Below are 8,773 nucleotides of genomic sequence, written 5' to 3'. Positions count from 1 at the left end.
TGGAGACTGGCACAAGAGGGCAACAGAGGGTAAACAAGAAATACATAAGAACTCAACTATAACCAGAAAAAAATAGAATGATACAAAATGGAAATTAAACAAATAAACTAGAAATCACAGGTAGAAATGAATCAAAGTTTAAATGAAGATTCAAACAGAAAACTTAAACAGAACCAAAAACTGCAGAATCATGAAAATAGTAGAATATTGCATCCAACCATTAAAACACTTTAATACAGAGGTGTGAGGTTGTTGCAATGTATATTTAATGCCTTTTTGGTTATTTTTAGTCTAAAAAAATCCCATTGTTAGGTTTAAACTATAATAACCCCTTATTGTCCTAGAAATAAACCAACACAATACTCAAGTTACTTTTCTGCAAAAGAGGCGAGTGAACCCTAGAGAGAGAATTTCATTCCCTGAATGTCTGTGCTCAACTCTGCTGGCAATTCTCTGTCCCCTGCCTTTATTATCAGACTTCAAATGAGTAAAAGGAGGGGTCAGAAGTTGTAAGGAGGGTCAGAATTTTACATATTAGTAAATATATTAATAATAAGTTTTATTGCAGGTGATGATCAGTCAGCTGCAACCCTCACGGCTGGGTAAAGCATGACTTTTACTTTTCTTGGAGAACCGTTTGTTCTCCCCGTTTGAAGTTATAAACATCAAAATAGTCTTAGCAGGCCAAATGCCAGTCAGTTAATACAAATATAAAAATGACATATTCTAACACCCATCAAGACACATGTTTTGATTTCCTGATAGTAATTATAAATATGATAAATCCAAATGTCATCAAAATGTGAAGTAATTCTTGATGGCCTAGTTTATATTCCCTGATAGAAAATTTTCCTATGTATGGCGTGATGAAGAATATGTGTTTCTGCCCGAGAAAATGACAGCATATCCCAGCAGTTCACACCTGAGAAATGAGGCACCTGAGGCAGAGACTAGATAGAAATATTTATTCTATAAATCCTCAACTTTCTTACATGTACAAGCTGCAAAAAAGATAAATATTCAGTGATTTGAAAACTTTTTAGATATTTTTTCCCCCAGAGTAAAGTTTGCATGAAAAATAAAATAGATCCAGACAAAAGGAACTTTGTCAGCTCATTTGCCTTTGAAGTAACGAGATGTATAAAGAACAGCTTTAGATTTCCATACTGAGCCCCACATTGTAGGTAGCACTGAATAAATTGATGATCATCCAGTCCCGCTGCTGACAAAGCACTAAGGTAGCGGCAGAGATTCTCGGTTGGCCACCCCTATTTAAAGAGATTGCTGGTATGGAAAAGCAAATGAATCTCTGGTGAAATCAACAGTAGCAAAAACTGGGGCTTTTATCTGCAGGAAATAAAAGTCTGACTGTGTCATCATGCTCCCCAAAGATTCCACTTGGTTAGCAGGGTGCCCTGATTGGCATACATTTGCAATTTCCATGTATGCCTTACTGAAGAGAAAAAATATTAAACAGCTCCAGCCCCCCGTAAGACCCCTTGTTGTAAAATTACAATGTTACCTTTAGCCATCCTTAAAAACACTCTTTTATTTTTTCTTTTATTTTTTACCATATTTACATAGTCATTGGGTCCTATTGTTCAGTCTCACAATGCTATTGGATCATACATTTGTTTATAAGTCCCGCCTTATGGCCATGAACTCACACAACCTCTCAAGGTTTCCTTCGAACAACATCTCTTTTTTTCATTGCACTGGATTCATCAGATTCAACTAAGTAAAGAAATTATATTTCTTTTGGTTGTTATTATAATGTCTAGAGCATGTACACATGTAGTTATTTTGGAATATATGCATCAAATTCCATTTAGAGCTTGTTAAATATTTGTTGCAATTATACAACACTGGGTGGCTGTGGTAGTCAAAATAGCAGACTTGTTGCAGTGGGCTCAAACAGGTTGTTTTCCCTCCACTTCACCACTGCCTGAAACAGAGTATTATCTTTATACATTGACAGTATACATTCTACCCTTTTGTTGTGTTCTGGTCAAATTTGACTAATTTAAAAGTTTTATCTTAAATTAAGTTAATTTAGTTAATTTGATCAGGCTGGCCTAACATTCCAGAGGATATCAACAGACAATTCAGTTCTGGGAAAGGTGAAAATGTTCCTGCGTGTGGGAAGTGGATGTAAGTGGGGGTATGCATATTTTCCTTTTAGTATGATAATAAGAGAGCATAAAAAGCAGTATTGTTATGTCAAGGCAGTATTGTGTGACTAAATGGCTGGTGATTGGGATGCATGTTTCATTTACAGCCATTTACAGCAACTTACAATAAGCAGACAGTATTGTCTGCATGGAAAACATTTGTACCCTGAGCACTTGGTCCACCACCCTATTCCTTCAGGTTATGTACTACAATATAAAAAGCATATTTATACATGTTAATTAATTGATATTTTATTTTCAGAATGCCACCAGCAAGGAGAGAGCCGCAATACAGTGTGAAGGATGTGATTGATATCATCCAAAATGGGGAGAGTGAAGTTGAGATGGAACTCAATGACACTAATGACAGTGATGAAGACTCAGATGAAGATGTCTGTCAACAAGTGGACAAAGAAAACCAACCACCCATGGACTGTCTAGCTGATGATTACGTGGACATGGAGCCAAAAACAACCAAACACACCATACCCCGTGACAGGTATCGCTGGCTGAAAAAAAATTTCATCAGTCCCAACACTGATTTTTCTGGTCTGGATATCATAGGAGATGACATTTCCCTCCATACACCATTGGAATACTTCCAGAACTTTGTGTCCGAAGACATGACTGAGGCTCTGACACAAAACACAAATGAGTACAGCTTTCAGACACATGGAACATCTGTAAACACCACTGCAAAGGAAATTGAAAAAATGTTTGGCATGTACCTGAAGATGAGCCTAGTACAAATGGCTGGAACCCGTATGTATTGGGAGACAGAGACACGGGACTCCCCTATTGCTGATGTGATGCCGCGCAACAGATTTCAATCCCTGTTGACGTCATTACATTTTGTCAACAACATGACAGTATCTGAGACAGAAAACAAAGACAAACTACGGAAACTCAGACCATGGCTTGATTCATTCAGAGAGACATGCCTGCAGGTGGTACCAGAAGAGCACAACTCTGTGGATGAGATGATGATTCCTTTCAAGGGGAAATTCAGCAGCATCAAGCAATACGTGCGCAGCAAGCCAAACCCCTGGGGATTCAAAGTGATGTGTGACTTCAATGTCTACCAAGGCAGTGTCAATGGAATATGAGCCAAATCTGAACTTGGATTGTCAGGTGATGTTGTGATGAAACTTGCTTCCACACTTCCAGAAGGTCAAAACTACAAAATGTATGCAGACAACTACTTCACCTGTGTTCCATTATTAGTGAAGCTCCTTGATCGGGGAATTCATTATGTGGGAACAGCCAGGCAGGTGCGCCTACCTAACTGTAACCTTGAAGACGAGAAGAGCTTGAAGAAAAAGGGGAGAGGAAGATATGACGTCAGAGTGGAGGGGAATCACAACATCTGTGCTGTCAAATGGTATGACAACAGGGCCGTCACACTTCTGTCATCCTTTGCTGGACCTGAACCTGTGCAGAAGATTCAACGCTGGGACAAAGCCAACAGAACCTACATTGAAGTTGAGAGGCCTTACATCGTTGGTGCCTACAACAAGTACATGGGCTCATTTACAGCCAAATGCAAGTTCCCCATCAAATCCTGTCGCTGGTACATGTACATCTTCTGGGACACCATCATTCTCTCCGTGGTCAATGCCTGGCTCCTCTACAAGCGGGACTACAAGGCTCTCAAGATGTCTAGCAAAGAGACAATGAACAGGAGACATTTTCAGGCACAGCTAGCATCCTCTCTCATCCTGGTAAACACAACACTTCAAACTCCAAAGAGAGGATGGCCATCTCCAAGCAAAGGGAGCCCAGCAACACATGCAGTTACATCAGGAAGCCGTCTGAATGCTCAGAAGAGACCGTCCAAGAGATGTGCACACTTCCCATTGGATGTACGCAGGGACCTAGTTGCACCTTTCCCACGAAAGACAGGGAGAGGACACTGCGATACAGGATGCAGCAAGTGTGATGTTCGCCTTTGCTTTTCAGAGGACAAGAACTGTTTTTGGGACTTTCAGAACAAATGAAAGTCAGTCATGAAAAGAAAAAAAAGGAATGGAGAAGTTACTAGAAAAAGCAAGAGTTTTAACTTGTTTAATATTTTTTTTTAATAAATGACTTCATAAAAAATATGACTAATGTGTGATTATTATTAATGTTATATACCTATATGGGGCTAAGTAAGCAATCAAACCTGCAAATGAACCTTTTGGGTAACGCTTTATATTAAGGTCCTTGTAATAAGCATTAGTTAATAGGTAATAAGATCTTAATAAGTACGTACTAGATGCTTATTAACATTATTATGTGTTTATAAGACTATATATGCATTAATAGACTCATTATGATGTTGTTAATAGCAGACTATAACATATTAATAATAGATTATAAGAAACTTGTTAAGATCTTTATAAGTGTGTGCAAGATGCTTATTAACATTGTTATGTGTTTATAAGACGGTATATGAATTAATAACATCATTATAATATTGTTAATAGCAGACTATAAGACATTAGTAATAACTCATAAGAAACCTGTTAAACATTGTTGTAGCTTAAGTATATTATTTTAAAAAAATCATCCTCAGTATCTTATAAATTTTTTCTAACATTACAAACACCAATATTGACTCAACAAACCCCACCATGTCTTTGTCTTCCTGTTAGTAATCTTGTTTGGTTTGATTTATTAACATTATTATATACTTTATTGCTCATCTATTAGAAATTAACTATGCACTTGTTAACCTTTAACTGCGCTATTTGCAGGTACCTGATCTAAAGCAAGAACAATGTCTTATTAAGGCTGATAAATCTTTTATTGAGCACTGTTATGCCTTTAATAACATATTTTTGTCGTGATTTATCAAAATGTACTTGATTATGCCCTTATTACAAGTTAGGTATACACTTGTCAACAGCTAACTATGCTTTTTGCAGCTACCGGATCTAAAGTGAGAACAATGGCTTTTTAAGTCTAATAAATCTTCTGTTGAGCATTTATTAATGGCTTTTGATTTTCACAACTTTCACATCTGGAACAAACAATAACTGCAGGCAAAGAGGATGGAAAGGAAACAAAATTGCTTAACACAACAAATGTTTCAACAGCAAAGCCCAAAAAGGTTTTATTTATATCTGTGGCTTTCACAAACACATTTTCGTAGAAACGTACCCCATATAAGAACAATAAAAAAAAAAAAAAAAAAACTACAACTGGCTTTTTTTTTTTTTTTAATAGGAGACTTTTTAACTTTGAATATTGGGACATATTATTTAACACATTAGTTAACATGGAAGTTTCACAAAGTGCAACATTAACTTTTACCTGTCAAACTTTGCAAAATAAAAATCACCTAAAACAGGTGTTTCCACATTTAAGAAGTGCAACAAAAAACTGAGGTAGATTTGTTTTAAATGCCACTAAACCTTTAACGTTTTACATTTCACAAAGCGATTCAAAAGTCCCCCTTTCCAACAGGCAACAGTTTCCCTGATTTTTTAAGTGCTTTAACTTTAACTTTAGACTTTAAGTCTGAGGAAGGGTCGGTCGAGAATGAATCTGAGCTCGAGTTGGAGGATCCAGAACAGTCAGCATGTGATGCAAATGCTTCAGGGGATGGGTCATCATTGTTCATGTTTCTTGATGCTGTATGAAGACAGTACAATGAAATATTGACCATGATTGATAGGAGATGGGTTCAATTACAACTGTTTTGAAATAGATTGCGTAATAGATACTGAACTGTTATAGGATTGTGTTTCTGTTGTTTAGGACATCAAGTATGGAAGACTATAACAACATTAAAAATAAATGCAGAAATAAATGCATGCTCTATAAATACATGATATTTAGATATTTAGATATTTACATACATGTCTCATTACATAATTTAATTAGTACTTTATTTTATTTTGTGCATTTATTGTTTTCGTATACATTTGTTTTTAATTATATCATAGTCCTCCATAATCAAGGGCTTGATTCAGGTTTATGTGTGTAAAAACAAGTGCAAATTATATTTAGTTAAGAAAAACAAAACACCATGATTAGTGTAACAAAATAAATTATATAATACTCAAAATAATGGTGAACACCACTGACTTACTCCGAGCAAGATGGTCTTTTAGAAAGTCTCTCTCCTTGGTTAGCTGTTTGATAATTTCTTCCTGACAAGCTATTTTCATTTTAGCAAGCTCCAGCTCATGTGTGTGCCTCTGGAGTTTGGCAGTGGGGGCCATTTGGGGAGCACCTGACAGAAACACAAATTCAAACTTAATACTAATCATGGATAAAGCATAAAGTTAAAGAGGAATCAAAGGCCTGTACAATTAAAATATTGATAACCCACTTGTCTCCGCCAAGTGACGTCAATTCTTTACCTCGGGCGCGGTACACTAAGCCTTTTCCACCTAAAATGGCGTCTTAGCAACAAAAGTCACGTGACTGGCGGAGATTCTTTGGTATTCTTTGTTAACAAAAAACAAAACATAATCAGACAAGTGTGCCTGTTTATTGGCATATCAGAAGACAAAGTAAGTTATTAAGTTACCAGTTGCATAAACTAAAGTATTAAAAAAAAAACAGTTTAATTTAAGTAAGTGCCCCTTTTAGCCATAGGTGTTTGTAACAAAAAAAAGTTTAGGGAATAGGTTGCTTATGCAAATCTAATTGACTTCACCCTCACTAAAACACAGAGGAGTACCGAGCCCGTCTGGTGACGTGTTTTTTTTTTTTTTTTTTAAGAAGTTAAGTAGTAGGCGCGCATTAGCCAAGCGTGGCTACTACTTAACATCGTCTTCTGTCCATTTCACCAGACGGGCTCCGTAGTGGAGCGCCCAACAAAAAAAACTAGTTAGCAGTAGTTGACTTACCAGAAGAGTCATTCTCCAAATCACAGAAGCCGTGCTTGTCACCATTATTTTTTCGATGCCCAGCGCGAGTTTGTACTCTACTCTGGGGCGTTGACGTTGTGGCCACTCCTTCCATTATATGCGCTAGATGAATAATGGCTTAATCGGAAAGACCCAAACAGGAAGTGTCGGTTTCATGGTCTGCCTTCAAAATAAAAGCTTGTGAGCAGCTCACGAAGAAAAGAGCCCCGGATGTAGAGAAGCGCTAAAAGAAGCAGCCCGCGAAAAGCAAAGGAAGTGGAGAAAAAAAGAAGTGACTTTGCCACAATGACACTGCAAAACAAAATGAGAAAGCTTATTTTTGAAGGTAGTTCATCTGGGAAAACTTTGAAGCTAATTAAATTTCTTCAGAAAAAAAAACTCCTGATCAAAAAAATCAAATGCCGTATTTGTCACAAGAACATGAAGATGACAAGGACAAGGGGCAACGACCATTACAGCTGGTAATAACTTTTTCCTTGGGGCGATGTCAGTTAGAGCTATTTACTAAGCACGTTTGTCCTTATTTATGCGTTATTTAGAAGCCGTTTTAAGGGATGTCAAATGTATTTGTTAGATGGATCTCAAACCAACCTGTTTCACAGGTCTGCCTTTGTAGGGCACAAAATTAAATACCAAATGTTAGTAAATGACCAGTACATTTCTTTCACTAATCAGCCTAAAAACCATAGTCATCTGCTGAGTGCCTTGTAAAATTTAAATCACTTTCTAAATGAATGTAAAGTTAACAATAATAGATGCATCATAATGATGTTTTCTACATATCAATAAAATGTTTACATTTTGTGTTTTTCTTTACCAAATATGAAGTGCTTTTCTAAATATTTAACTTTTACTTTTGTTAAGGACTTGCCAGCGGGCAGTACACCGAGGGACCAAGACAGTGAAATCAATTAGGGACAAATCTCTTTTTAGCAAATCCAGACTTTCGTTGTTTCAGTGGATGCAGTTCATTTATAGGTACAACATTTTAAAGTGCTGGATAATTACTTTGGAAACACTTTTTTAAGGAAATGCAAAACTCTTGATGTGTTATATTTTCTATAGATTTGCACAGGGCCTGCGTCTCAGACAGGTGGATATGATGGAGGACAGTATTGCAGCAAGCACTGCAACCCTCTCAAAAATGGCAAAAAAAAACTGAGGAAGGTCTGTAGAAGGGCTGTTGAGCGAATGAGAGAACGACAAGGACAACTCATTGGTGGACGGCATGAATTTGTCGTAATTGATGAGAGTCTCTTCCGCCATAAGAGAAAGGTGTGTAGAGCTGTATTAATGGGCTAGCTATAAATAGTTTGTGATGGTGAGTGAGTGATTGGTAAAAGTTAAAACACCATGTTAATTAGTGGGGTTGACAGAATTTTCATTAAAATGTATGTTTCTGGTTAATTGTGACATAAAGTTTTCAGCATACCCTTTCAGATACTTGTGTGTCTGCAGGTTCTTTAAGTGTTTGAATATTAATTTGTTAAAAAAAAAGTGGAAAATAAACTTTTAAACGCCCATGAGTAGTTTCTATGTTTTGCCGACATGATCACATTTTGCATAACCTCTAACTGTATTGTCGTAAAGACAAAGATACAAGATGCTTATTAGGACTGCTTAGGTTAGTGACACACCACCGCTCCACCTTTCTTTGCTGTCTATGTTGAAAGAAGCTACTCACTTTGCTGTTTATCTCTGTCTCTTGGCGCACCACATAGTTAGTTGCACTAAATT

This window comes from Cyprinodon variegatus, unplaced genomic scaffold (genome assembly GCF_000732505.1).
Source record: "Cyprinodon variegatus isolate N-32 unplaced genomic scaffold, C_variegatus-1.0 Scaffold102, whole genome shotgun sequence".
NCBI lineage: Eukaryota > Metazoa > Chordata > Actinopteri > Cyprinodontiformes > Cyprinodontidae > Cyprinodon > Cyprinodon variegatus.
Note: the sequence above shows the minus strand (reverse complement) of the source record.